Below are 14,776 nucleotides of genomic sequence, written 5' to 3'. Positions count from 1 at the left end.
ACCTTAAACCTAACCCTAAACCTAAACCTAACCCTAACAGTAGGTCTAACCCTAACCCTAAACCTAAGGCTAACCCTAGGTCTAACCCTAATCCTAAGCCTAACCCGAACCCTAACCCAAGGTCTAACCCTAACCCTAACCCTAACCTTAGGTCTAAACCTAATCCTTACCCTAGGTCTACCCTTAACCCTAACCCTAAACCTAGGTCTAACTTAAACCTAAACCTAACACGAACCCTAACCCTAACCTTAACCGTAAACTTAGGTCTAAACCTAAACCTAACCCTAGGTCTAACCCTAACCGTAAAGCTAACCCTGACCCTAACCCTAATCCTAATGCTAGGTCTAACCCTAACCTTAACCCTAACCCTATATCTAATCCTAACCCTAACACTAGGTCCAAACCTAACCCTAAACCTAGGTCTAACCCTAACCCTAACTCTAAACCTATTCCTAACCCTAAACCTAGGTCTAACCCTAAACCTAACCCTAGGTCTACCCCTAACCCTAACACTAAACCTAGGTCTAACCTAAACCTAACCCTGTCACGCGCCAGGTCTCGCCAGCAAGAAAAGACGCGCCACAACAGGATTCTTCCACAGGTGTTTTATTTTTCATTATGCGGTAAAGACCATGAAACCCCAGACTACTGCTGCTTATATATGCTCTATGGGGACGTGCTGTGCCTTGATTGGTGCATTTGCCAAAACCTCATGCATAGATTGGTGAGTTCGCCAGAACCTTCGTTTGCATACTCCAGGGTGGAGTTATGACTACGTCATCTCAGCATCGCGCATGCGCTAAGTGGTTGTTTACCACTTAGTTGGACCACCGCCCTGACTGCCCGGCGCCATCTAGTAATGGCAGCGAGAGTTGCGGCTACCCACATCACGAGAGCTGTGGCTTCCCACATCTCGCGAGAGCTACGGCTTCCCACATCTCCTCCTTTCTTTTTTATTTTAAGCCTAATCCATCGATCAATTCCAGAGCCTCCAGCAGCTCCAAAAGATCAAGATGGATATAAAGTCCATCGATCCATCCCGGAGCCTCCAGCAGCCCCAGGAGATCAAGATGGATATAAAAACCCAAATCTGGTCACCCTGATGTGTGCAATGAGCAAAGCTCCACATGGTGCAAGGGCTGACCAAGATCCAATTTCTGTCACTCTTCCCAGTGCAATGGGACAATTCCCTTGGGGTTCAAGAGCTGACAACTTATGGGGGTTAATTTTCTCTAAACAAAGAAAGCCAAAGATCATGGGAACCTCCGCGCTCAATCGCTAAGAGCGCCTGCGTGATGATGGCTTTGTCACATTTCTGCTGGGCTTTAAGCTTGCAGAGCAACCATAGCAACAACACTCCTCCACAGCACATTATTGCAGCAAATGTAAACACCCCCACCCACTCTTTAAAGTAGGAAAAGGCAGTAGAAAGCCAAGAAGTAAAATCTCCAACAGTTATGGGTTTCATTCTTATGCCATTAAGAGTCGTAATCTGCATCCGGAGTTGTTCTTGAAGTTCTTCCAGCTCAGCTGTCCATTGTCCTGTAAGATACTGGGATATATTCTTGCTGCTAAAAGAAGACTCATTCAAGAATTTTAAAGGTGTTATGCACAAATTAGGTGTTGAAGAAACACAACTTAATTGCACCATGCTCGTAAGAGTATCCACTTGTTGTTGTAATAAATCAACTCTCTGGTTTACTAACAGTAAACCAGACATTAATCGAGCATCCAATTTATGGACTGTAGATAAAGCTTCTGATGTAGATTGCGTAATATTGTTAATGACATTTGCTGTCATTACTTGATTGGACATAGCCAATCCTGCTGTAACCGCTGCTGCAGCTGAGATAGTAATAGCTGTAATAATTGCTGCAGTAATGCCAAAATCTCTTTTATATCTATAAAGTGTAGCAATAGGAAAAGTATTGGGATCTGCTTCAACCGGTACAGGTATCATAGTGGGAATCTTTACTATCAAGGCAAATGGCTCAGAGCCATTCCAACATTCAGCAAGCCAACACTGACTGCTAAAACTATTACATGAAGCTTCCCAAAATGTATCATTTGCATGACTAATGTTGAATGTTAACAGAAAGAAAAATGGGGGCTGGACACAAACAGGTGATGGCTGAAATTGCACTCTTGATATATTAACCATAGTATTTACTTTCAGCCTCTTTGTAGTGGTATTGTATACACCGGTGACATTGTATAAAGTATCATTAATTCCAAACATTTTTGCAAAAGGAGTCACTATTGTAGATGCTCCACGTTGATTATATAATATCCATTCATACCACGGCCAAGTATTATCAGGACCAGTGATATTAATACTGCTATTCCATTTTGCTTTACCTAAAGCTGGAGTCATATCAAAACCTGGTATAATAGGTTTGTTCCGATAGTTTGGAGACTGACATTGAGTAAAAGAAGGCGGGAAACCTTTTTCAGGTAAACAACTAGGTAATATGACACGTCTGGTCACATTAGGTGGCACTACTGATTCATAGATGGGCCCAGAGGGCCTAGATCCCTCACGAATCATCATGAGTGTTGTTATATTTACACCTTTTCCTTTCTCAGAGGTGCCACTTCCACCTGTAGCACCTTGTGCAACTTTCATAAGGGTGGATATAATATTATTAACTGCAGAGTCTCCAGAAGGATCCACCCAATTGACTAAAGACCCATTTCTTACATGTATACAAGGTGCACTAGTATTAATGGTGGTAAAACACAAAATATATGCCAATGTAAAATTGCTTGCATTATATACACAAAATATATGCCAATGTAAAATTGCTTGCATTATATACACCTCTAGGTGTAATACATGGTATTCCCAAATCACATTGCGTTGATAAGAATAAGGGTAATATTGATGCATTCGAGTGTATGGGAATAGGTACAGGCCAAGTTTTAGCTATAGCCCATAAAGAAACTCCTTTAACTATTGGGGTCCATATTACCATCAGTATCAGCAACATTATTAGGTTGATCATCGTCTTCTTCATTCTTCCTGCTCCCACGATCTTCATCCTCCTTAATTAGTCTCACCAGTCTCTCTGGCACCCAGATGGGGTTTTCTTCTTTCTGTGGAAAAACACAAATTGCTCCCCTGGACCTGATTAATATGGGGTCCGGGCCATACCATTTATTATCCAATACATTTTTCCATCGGGCCATTTCCTTTGGTGGCTTTGGCCATTGTCCATGTCTGTCTGCAGCTGATTGGCCTTTCTCATCCAGATTTTAAAAATTTAGAGTAAAAAGAGTTAAAGATAAGGCCATTCTAGGGGTAGTGACCGTCACGGCCTCTATTCCCCCTTTTTGTTTTAATAAATATTGTTTTAAAGTACGATGACACCGTTCCACAATTCCTTGCCCTTGGGGATTGTACGGCAAGCCCGTGAGGTGTTTTACTTGCATTTGCAAGCAAAACTGTCGGAACTTGGTGGAAGTATATGCAGGCCCATTATCCGTTTTTAATATGGTGGGCTTTCCCCATGCACTCCAAGCCTCTAAGCAATGTTGAATTACTTGGCTGGATTTTTCCCCCGTTAGGGGTGTTGCATGTACAATGCCAGAACTGGTGTCCACTGACACATGCACGTACTGCAACTTTCCAAAAGCAGATATGTGGGTAACGTCCATTTGCCAGATGTCGAGAGGACGGACGCCTCGAGGATTTACTCCAACTGAAGGTTTAGAAATAAATTCTGCACACTTGGCGCATTGCAACACAATAGTACGAGCCTCTGCGCGAGTAATTGAAAACTTAATGCGTAGAGTGGCAGCAGGCACATGATACAGCTCATGAAAGTCTTTAGCAAGTTCAAAATTGGATTTAGTTAACACAGGAAAAGCTCTTGTAGCTTGATCAGCCAAATCATTACTTTTCACCATAGGTCCCGGGAGCAAGCTATGAGCACGTATATGCTGAATATAAAATGGGTGTTTTCGTTGCAAAATACATTTTCTAATTTGAGACAATATGTTTGCTACCTTGCTAGATTGCTTAATGCAGCCAGCAATTTCCAGCTTAGATACTGCGTTGACTACGTAATGGGAGTCAGATATGATGTTAATTGGTTCCGTGAATTTCTTAAAAACTTCTAAGACCACCAAACATTCTACTAATTGAGGTGCATTAGCTAAAAATTGTAATGTAGTCACTTGATTATTTATCACATAACATCCTTTACCTGTTTTAGAGCCATCTGTATAAATGTCTAAAGCTTCCTTAATGGGATGGTTAACAGTGACACGGGGAAAAATTACTGGATGTGCAGTCACAAACTGCAACAAAGAATGTTTAGGATAATGGTTGTCTATTAGTGCATTAAAACTGCACTTAAAAATTGCCCACTCATCTGTAGTGGCGCACAGTGTAGAAACTTGTACACTGCTCAAAAACTAGCTGCTCAATAAGAGGCATAGCTGTGTCTTGATCTCCAAAAAATTTTTTTGCTGCATCCAACATTCGTGCCACAAAATCTGAAAAAGTTTCAGTAGGTCCCTGTATAATTTTTGTTAAGTTGCCTCTAACCTCTCCTTTATTAGGTAAAGTTATCCATGCCTTGCTTGCAGCAGAATTTATTTGCTGATATACTTGCAATGGATATGCTGTCTGATTATTAACCCATCTTCCTTGGCCTGTAAGCATTTCAAAATCCCATGCTGGCTGTCCTGCTGCAGCATTTTCTCTAGCCTGAGCTGTTAATAAATCCTGCCATAAAGATTTCCATTCCAGGTACTGTCCTGTAGTCAATACTGCTTTTGTTACAAATGTCCAATTGGCAGGAGTCATAGCTTGACTCGTAAGCCTTTCAATTAAAGATTGAGTATAATTTGCACTTACTCCATAAGCTCTCACAGCTTCAGCTAAGTCCTTTACTTGCTTGTGTTCTACGGGTGTATGATAACGAGCGTTATTCTGATCCTCAAATACTGGATACATTTGTTGAATTTCTCTACGGATATTGGGTGGGCAAAAGGAATAGCCACACCCTTTTTGCTTTTCTTCCTTATAAGGAGGTGGTGCTGATGGGCTCACAGCTGACTTCCGCATAGCACTATACCGCCCTCTTTCGGCCGCTTTTAGTGCATCATGACGCCCTTCCTCATAGCGAGCAGCTATCTCCTCTAACTGCTCCTCCTCCTCCTCTGATATTTCCAAGAGTTCTAGTTCTCGCCACGGATTTAAAGACTCCGAATGGCGGGTACGGTTCTTCTTCTGTTGATCAACTTCCTCCCCTAATTCTACCTGCGCAGTTTCTTCTGTTTGGGCATGCCTTTCCCGAGTCTCCTTGGACTCGCCCCGAGCCTCTTTGGACTCGCCCCGAGCCTCTTTGGACTCGTCCAGTTCTGTTTCTGACATGCTTTCCTGAACGTCCTCCAAAGCCTGCTGTCCCTGCTGTAGTGACTGTCTACACTCTTTATCCTCAATACATGCTTTTATTAACTTCCAGATGGGTCTAGTTCCCGGTTTCAATTTCCCTTCTTTTGCAGCTCGGTCTACATCCCAGCCCAGTTTGTTCCAACTCGCCAAAGTCAGAGAACCTGTAGATAAAAACCACGGTGCTGTCTCATCCACATTTGTTACAAACTTACGCAGCGTCGGCTCTGAAATTTTTAATCCTCTCTTCCTTAATAAAGCATCAAGCGCTGTAACCATGGTGTTTATTGCTACGTTCCCCATATTCCCTACTTATGTAGACAAGAATTTAACACACAGGTTCACACGGTTTTATTTGCAAGATAAGAAGCAGCAGGCTGTCCGCCGTTGAAACCGAAAGTGAAAGTATTAGAATGCATACAACAGTTTGCAGCTCTAGCAATCGTTCAGGCTCATGTCTCTCAGAACTTACCTCTATAATTCCGTGTGGTTCTGAATCCTCCCTGGTGGGGGTCTCCGCTCGTGCCTTAGATAATCATAAATTCCCGGGTTCTCTGCACCATTTGTCGCGCGCCAGGTCTCGCCAGCAAGAAAAGACGCGCCACAACAGGATTCTTCCACAGGTGTTTTATTTTTCATTATGCGGTAAAGACCTTGAAACCCCAGACTACTGCTGCTTATATATGCTCTATGGGGACGTGCTGTGCCTTGATTGGTGCATTTGTCAAAACCTCATGCATAGATTGGTGAGTTCGCCAGAACCTTCGTTTGCATACTCCAGGGTGGAGTTATGACTACGTCATCTCAGCATCGCGCATGCGCTAAGTGGTTGTTTACCACTTAGTTGGACCACCGCCCTGACTGCCCGGCGCCATCTAGTAATGGCAGCGAGAGTTGCGGCTACCCACATCATGAGAGCTGTGGCTTCCCACATCTCGCGAGAGCTCCGGCTTCCCACATAACCCTAACCCTAACTCTAGGTATAACCCTAAACCTGACCCAAGGTCTAACCATAACCCTAACCCTAGGTATAACGATAATGCTAACACTTACCCTAACCCTAACCCTAAATCTAAAACTAACCCTAAACCTAGGTCTTACCCTAAACCTAACCCTAACACTAGGTCTAACCCTAACCCTAGCCCTAGCCCTAACCCTAGGTCTAACCCTAAACCTAACCACAACCCAAAACCTAGATCTAACCTTAACCGTAACTCTAATCCTAACCTACCACTAACCCTAGGTCTAACCCTAAACCTAACACTAGGTCTAACCCTAACCCTAAACCTAGGTCTAACCTATACCTAACCTTAACCCTAACCCTAGGTCTAACCTGAAACCTAACCCTAGGTCTAACCGTAAGCCTAACCCTACCACTAACCCTAACCCTAACCCTTGGTCTAACCATAACGCTAACACTTACCCTAACCCTAACCCTAAACCTAAAACTAACCCTACCCCTAGGTCTTACCCTAACCCTAAAACTAATCTTAACCCTAACCCTAACCCAAAGCCTATGTCTAATCCTAACCCTAACCCTAACCCTAACCTTAACACTAGGTCCAAACCTAACCCTAACCCTAAACCTAGTTCGAACCCTAACCATTAGGCTAACCCTAATTCTAACACTAACCCTAGGTCTACACCAAAAGCTAAATGTTGGTCTAACCCTAACCCTAAACCTAGGTCTAACGAAAACCTACCCCTAACACTAACTCTAGGTATAACCATAAACCTAACCATAGGTTTAACCCTAACCCTAACCCTAACCCAAACCTTAACCCTAGGTGTAACCATACGCTAACACTTACCCTAAACCTAACCCTAAACCTAAACCTAACCCTAAACCTAGGTCTTACCCTAACCCTAACCCAGCACTAAACCTAAGCGCAACCGTAACCTTAACCCTAACCCTAGGTCTAAACCTAACCCTAAACCTAACCCTAACCCTAATGCTAGGTTTAACTCTAACCCTATCCCTAACCCTAACCCTAGGTCTAACTTTAAACCTAACCCTAACTCTAACCCTAACGCTAACCCTAAGTCTAACCCTAACCCTAAACCTAACCTTAACCCTCGGTCTAACCCTAAACCTAACCCTAGGTCTAACCCTAAACCTAACCCGAACCCTAGGTCTAACCCTAATCCTAACCCTACCCCTAACCCTAACCCTAACCCTAGGCCTAATCCTAACCCTAATTCTAAACCTAACCCTACACCTAACCCTAAACCAAGGTCTAACTCTAAACCTAACTCTATCACTAACCCTCACCCTAACCCTAATCCTAAATCTAACCCTAGGTCTAACCATAACCCTAACCCTAACCCTAACCCTAGGTCTAACCATAATCCTAACACTTAGCCTAACAATAAACCTAACTCTAAACCTAAACCTAACCCTAATCCTAACACTACCCCTTGGTCTTACCCTAACCCTAACCCTAAACTTAACCCTAACCCTAACCCAAAGCCTATGTCTAATCCTAACCCTAACCCTAACACTAACCTTAACACTAGGCCCAAACCTAACCCTAACCCTAAGCCTAGTTCTAACCCTAACCCTTACCCTAACCATTTTCCTAAACCTAACCCTAGGTCTAACCCAAAACCTGAGTGTTGGTCTACCCCTAACCCTAACCCTAAACCTAGGTCTAACCTAAACCTAACCCTAACCCTAACTCTAGGTATAACCCTAAACCTAACCCTAGGTCTAACCATAACCCAAACCCTAACCCTAGGTGTAACCATATGCTAACACTTACCAAACCCTAACCCTAAATCTAAACCTAAACCTAACCCTAAACCTAGGTCTAACCCTAACCCAGCCCTAAACCTAACCCCAACCCTAAACTTAACTCTAACCCTATGTCTAAACCTAAACCTAAACCTAACCCAAACCCTAACCATAATCCTAGGTTTAAATCTCACCCTATCCCTAACCCTAACCCTAGGTTAAACCCTAAACCTAACCCTAACTCTAGCCCTAACCCTAACGCTAACCCTAGGTCTAAACCTAAACCTAACCCTAACCCTAACCCTAGGTCTAACAACCCTAACCCTAATCCTAACCCTAACCCTAGATCTAACCCAAAACCTAAACGTTGGTCTACCCCTAACCCTAACCCTAACCCTAGGTCTAACCTAAACCTAACCCTAACCCTAACTCTAGGTATAACCTTAAAACTAACCCTAGGTTTAACCCTAACCCTAACCCTAGGTGTAACGCTAACGCTAACACCCTAACCCTAAACCTAACCCTAAACCTAGGTCTTACCCTAAACCTAACCCTAACCATAACCCTAAGCCTAACCATAACGCTAGGTGTAACCATATGCTAACACTTACCCTAAACCTAACCCTAAACCTAGGTCTTACCCTAACCCTAACCCTAATCTTATCCCTAACCCAAAGCCTATGTCTAATCCGAACCCAAGCCTTAAGCCTAGGTCCAAACCAAACACTAACCCTTACCTACTTTGAACCCTTACCCTTACCCTAACCCTAATCCTAACCCTAACCCTAGATCTAACCCAAAACCTAAACGTTGGTCTACCCCTAACCCTAACCTTAACCCTAGGTCTAACCTAAACCTAACCCTAACCCTAACTCTAGGTATAACCCTAAACCTAACCCTAGGTTTAACCCTAACCCTAACCCTAGGTGTAACGATAACGCTAACACCCTAACCCTAAACCTAAACCTAAACCTAACCCTAAACCTAAGTCTTACTCTAAACCTAACCCTAACCATAACCCTAACGCTAACCATAACCCTAGGTGTAACCATATGCTAACACTTACCCTAAACCTAACCCTAAACTTAAACCTAACCCTAAACCTAGGTCTTACCCTAACCCTAACCCTAATCTTAACCCTAACCCAAAGCCTATGTCTAATCCTAACCCAAGCCTTAACCCTAGGTCAAACCTAACCCTAACCCTTACCTAGTTTGAACCCTTACCCTTACCCTAACCCTAATCCTAACCCTAGATCTGACCCAAAACCTAAACGTTGGTCTACCCCTAACCCTAACCCTAACCCTAGGTCTAACCTAACCCTAACCCTAATCTTAACCCTAACCCTAGCCCAAAGTCTATGTCTAATCCTAACCCTAACTCTAACACTAACCTTAACCCTAGGTCCAAAAATAACCCTAACCCTAAACCTAGTTCGAACCCTAACCCTTACCCTAACCCTAATCCTAACCCTAGGTCTAACCCAAAACCTAAACGTTGGTCTTCCCCTAACTCTAACCCTAAACCTAGGTCTAACCTAAACCTAACCCGAACCCTAACCCTAGGTATAACCCTAAACCTAACCCTAGGTTTAACCATAACCCTAAATCTAACCCTAGGTGTAACCATACGCTAACACTTACCCTAACCCTAACCCTAAACTTAAACGTAACCCTAAAACTAGGTCTTACCCTAACCCTAACCCAGCCCTAATCCTAACCCCAACCCTAACCTTAACCCTAACCCTAGGTCTAAACCTAACCCTAAACCTAACCCTAACCCTAATCCAAGGTTTAATTCTAACCCTATCACTAACCCTAAACCTAGGTCTAACCCTAAACCTAACCATAACTCTAACCCTAACACTAACGCTAACCCTCGGTCTAACCCTAACCCTAACCCTAGGTGTAACCATATGCTAACACTTACCTTAACCCTAACCTTAACCCTAAACCTAAAGCTAAACCAAACTCTAAACATAGGTCTTACCCAAACCCAAACCCAGCCCTAAACCTAACCCCAACCATAACCTTAACCCTCACCCTAGGTCTAAACCTAACCCTAAACCTAACCCTAACCCTAATCCTAGGTTTAACTCTAACCCTATCCCTAACCCTAACCCTAGGTCTAACCCTAAATCTAACCCTAACTCTAGCCCTAACCCTAACGCTAACCCTAGGTCTAACCTTAAACCTAACCCTAAACCTAACATTAACCCTCGGTCTAACCCTAACCCTAACCCTAGGTCTAACCCTAAACCTAATCTTACCCTAACCCTAGGTCTAACTTTAACCCTAACCCTAATCCTAACCCTAACCCTAATCCTAATCCTAACCCTAGGTCTAAACTTAACCCTAAACCTAACCCTAACCCTAGGTCTAACCCTAATCCTAACCCTACCACTAACCCTAACCTTACCCTAGGTCTAACCATAACACTAACACTTAACCTAACCCTAACCATAAACCTAAAACTAACCCTACCCTTAGGTCTTACCCTAACCCTAACCCTAATGTTAACCCTAACCCTAACCCAAAGCCTATGTCTAATCCTAACCCTAACCCTAGGTCTAACCCAAAACCTAAACTTTGGTCTACCCCTAACCCTAACCCTAAACCTAGGTCTAACTTAAACCTAACCCTAACTCTAACTCTAGGTATAACCCTAAACCTAACCCTAGGTTTAACCATAACCCTAACCTTAACCCTAACCCTAGGTGTAACCATACGCGAACTCTTACCCTAACCCTAACCCTAAACCTAAACTTAACCCTAAACCTAGGTCATACCCTAACCCTAACCCAGCCCTAAACCTATCCGCAACCCTAACCTTAACCCTACCCCTAGGTCTAAACCTAACCCTAACCCTAATCCTAGGTTTAACTCTAACCCTATCCCTAACCCTAACCCTAGGTCTAACCCTAACCCTAACCCTAACTCTAACCCTAGGTCTAACCCTAAACCTAACCACAACCCTAAACCTAGGTCAAACCCGAACCATAACCCTAATCCTAAACCTACCACTAACCCTATGTCTAACCCAAAATCTAAACGTTGGTCTACCCCTAACCATAACCCTAAACCTAGGTCTAACCTAAACCTAAACCTAACCCTAACTCTAGGTATAACCCTAAAACTAACCCTGGGTCTAACCCTAACACTAACCATAACCCTAGGTGTAACTATAAGGCTAACACTTACCTTAACCCTAAACCTTAACCTAAACCTAACCCTAAACCTAGGTCTTACCCTAAACCTAACCCTAACCATAACCCTAACACTAGGTCTAACCCTAACCCCAGCCCTAACCCTAACCCTAGGTCTAACCCTAAACCGAACTTCAACACTAAACCTAGGTCTAACCATAACCGTAACCCTAATCCTAAACCTACCACTAACCCTGCCTCTAACCCTAAACCTAACACTAGGTCTAACCCTAACCCTAAACCTAGGTCTTACCTATACCTAACCCTAACCCTAACCCTAACCCTAGGTCTAACCCGAAACTTAACCCTAGGTCTAACCTTAAGCCTAACCCTACTACTAACCCTAACCCTAACCCTAGGTCTAACCATGACGCAAACACTTAACTTAACCCTAACCCTAAACCTAAACCTAAACCTAAAACTAACCCTACCCCTATGTCTTACCCTAACCCTAACCCTAATCTTAACCCTAACCCTAGCCCAAAGCCTATGTCTAATCCTAACCCTAACCCTAACCTTAACACTAGGTCCAAACCTAACACTAACCCTAAACCTAGTTCGAACCCTAACCCTTAATCTAACCCTAGGTCTAACCCAAAACCTAAATGTTGGTCTTCCCCTATCCCTAACCCTAAACCTAGGTCTAACCTAAACCTAACTCTACGTATAACCCTAAACCTAAGCCTAGGTTTAACCATAACCCTAAACCTAACCCAAACCCTAGGTGTAACCATACACTAACACTTACCCTAACCCTAACCCTAAACTTAAACCTAACCCTAAACCTAGGTCTTACCCTAACCCTAACCCAGCCTTAATCCTAACCCCAACCCTAACCCTAGGTTTAAACTTAACCCTAAACCTAACCATATCCGTAATCCAAAATTTAACTCTAACCCTATCCCTAACCCTAACCCTAGGTCTAACCCTAACCCTAACCCTAACTCTAACCCTAACCTTAACGCTAACCCTAGGTCTAACCCTAAACCTAACTTTTACCCTCGGTCTAACCCTAACCCTAGGTGTAACCATACGCTAACACTTACCCTAACCCTAACCTTAACCCTAAACCTAAACCTAAACCTAACCCTAAACCTAGGTCTAACCCTAACCTTAACCCTAGGTCTAAACCTAATCCTAGGTTTAACCCTAAAACTAACCGTAAACCTAACAGTAATCCCAACCCTATCACTACGTCTACCCTAACCCTAATCCTCACCCTACCCATAACCCTAACCCTATTCCTCACCCTCACCCTCACCCTAACACTAACCCTAACACTAACCCTATGTCTAACCCTAACCCTAGGTTTAAACCAACCTTAACCCTAACACTAACCCTAACCCTAGGTCTAAACTTAACGGTAACCCCAACCCTAATCCTATCCCTAGTTCTAACCCTAACCCTAACCCTAACCCTAATACTAAACCTAACCCTAACCCTATCCCTAAACCAAACCCTAGGTCTAACCCTAACCCTAACCCTAATCTTAATGCTAAACCTAACCCTAACCCAATCTCACCCTAACCCTACCCCTAGGTCAAACCCTAAACCTAACCCTAACCGTAACCCTAACCCTAAGCCTAATGCTAAATATAACCCTAACCCTAACCATAGGTCTAACCCAACCCTAATCCTTATCCTAACCCTAACCCTAACCCTAGGTGTAACCATACGCTAACACTTACCCTAACCCTAACCTTAACCCTAAACCTAAACCTAACCCTAAACCTAGGTCTTACCCTAACCCTAACCCAGCCCTAAACCTAACCCCAACCATAACTTTAACCCTCACCCTAGGTCTAAACCTAACCCTAACCCTAATCCTAGGTTTAACTCTAACCCTATCCCTAACCCTAGGTCTAACCCTAAATCTAACCCTAACTCTAGCCCTAACCCTGACGCTAACCCTAGGTCTAGCCCTAAACCTAACCCTAAACCTAACCTTAACCCTCGGTCTAACCCTAACCTTAACCCTAGGTCTAACCCAAAACCTAACCTTATCCTAATCCTAGGTCTAACTTTAACCCTAACCCTAATCCTAATCCTAACCCTAGGTCTAAAATTAACCCTAAACCTAACACTAACCCTAGGGCGAACCCTAATCCTAACCCTACCACTAACCCTAACCTTACCCTAGGTCTAACCATAACGCTAACACTTACCCTAACCCTAACCCTAACCCTAACCCTAAACCTAAACCTAAAACTAACCCTACCCCCAGGTCTTACCCTAACCCTAATCTTAACACTAACCCTAACCCAAAGCCTATGTCTAATCCTAACCCTAACCCTAACCCTAACCTTAACACTAGGTCCAAACCTAACCCTAACCCTAAACCTTGTTCGAACCCTAACACTTACCCTAACCCTAATCCTAACCCTAACCCTAGGTCTAACCCAAAACCTAAACTTTGGTCTTCCCCTAACTCTAACCCTAAACCTAGGTCTAACCTAAACCTAACCCGAACCCTAACTCTAGGTATAACCCTAAACCTAACCCTAGGTTTAACCATAACCCTAACCCTAACATTAGGTGTAACCATACGCTAACACTTACCCTAAACCTAATCCTAAACTTAAACCTAACCCTAAACCTAGGTCTTACCCTAACCCTAACCCAGCCCTAATCCTAAATCCAACCCTAACCTTAACCATAACCCTTGGTCTAAACCTAAGCCTAACGCTAATCCAAGGTTTAACTCTAACCCTAACCCTAATGCTAACCCTAGGTCTAACCTTAAATGTAACCCTAAACCTAACCTTAACCCTCGGTCTAACCCTAACCCAAACCCTAACCCTAACCCTAGGTGTAACCATACGCTAACACCCTAACCCTAAACCTAAAACTAAACATAATCTTAAACATAGGTCTTACCCTAACCCAAACCCAGCCCTAAACCTAACCCCAACCATAACCTTAACCCTCACCCTAGGTCTAAACCTAACCCTAAACCTAACCCTAACCCTAATCCTACGTTTAACTCTAACCCTATCCCTAACCCTAACCTTAGGTCTAACCCTAAATCTAACCCTAACTCTAGCCCTAACCCTAACCCAAGTCTAACCCTAAACCTAATCTTACCCTAACCCTCGGTCTAACTTTAACCCTAACCCTAATCCTAACCCTAACCCTAATCCTAATCCTAATCCTAACCCTAGATCTAAACTTAACCCTAAACCTTACACTAACCCTAGGTCTAACCCTAATCCTAACCCTACCACTAACCCTAACCTTACCCTAGGACTAACCATAATGCTAACACTTACCCTAACCCAAACCCTAAACCTAAAACTAACCCTACCCCTAGGTCTTACCCTAACCCTAATCTTAACCCTAAACCTAACCCAAAGCCTATGTCTAATCCTAACCCTAACCCTAACCTTAACCTTAACACTATGTCCAAACATAACCCTAACCCTAAACCTAGTTCGAA

General features: G+C 43.4%; 1 long non-coding RNA gene across 1 annotated transcript; it reads right to left on the bottom strand.

Annotated features, from left to right (window-relative positions):
* Nucleotides 1–645: 645 nt before the first annotated feature.
* LOC142422564 (uncharacterized) lies at nt 646–6,032 on the bottom strand. Its single transcript, XR_012779093.1, has 3 exons — nt 5,874–6,032; nt 2,973–3,096; nt 646–1,542 (listed from the first exon to the last, which is right to left on the bottom strand). It is a non-coding gene; the product is annotated as an uncharacterized LOC142422564 (long non-coding RNA).
* Nucleotides 6,033–14,776: the final 8,744 nt, after the last annotated feature.

Source organism: Tenrec ecaudatus, chromosome 12 (assembly GCF_050624435.1).
Source record: "Tenrec ecaudatus isolate mTenEca1 chromosome 12, mTenEca1.hap1, whole genome shotgun sequence".
In the NCBI taxonomy this organism is placed as follows: domain Eukaryota; kingdom Metazoa; phylum Chordata; class Mammalia; order Afrosoricida; family Tenrecidae; genus Tenrec; species Tenrec ecaudatus.
The sequence above is the reverse complement of the archived record's forward strand: the minus strand, read 5'-3'. Positions and strand labels throughout refer to the sequence as shown.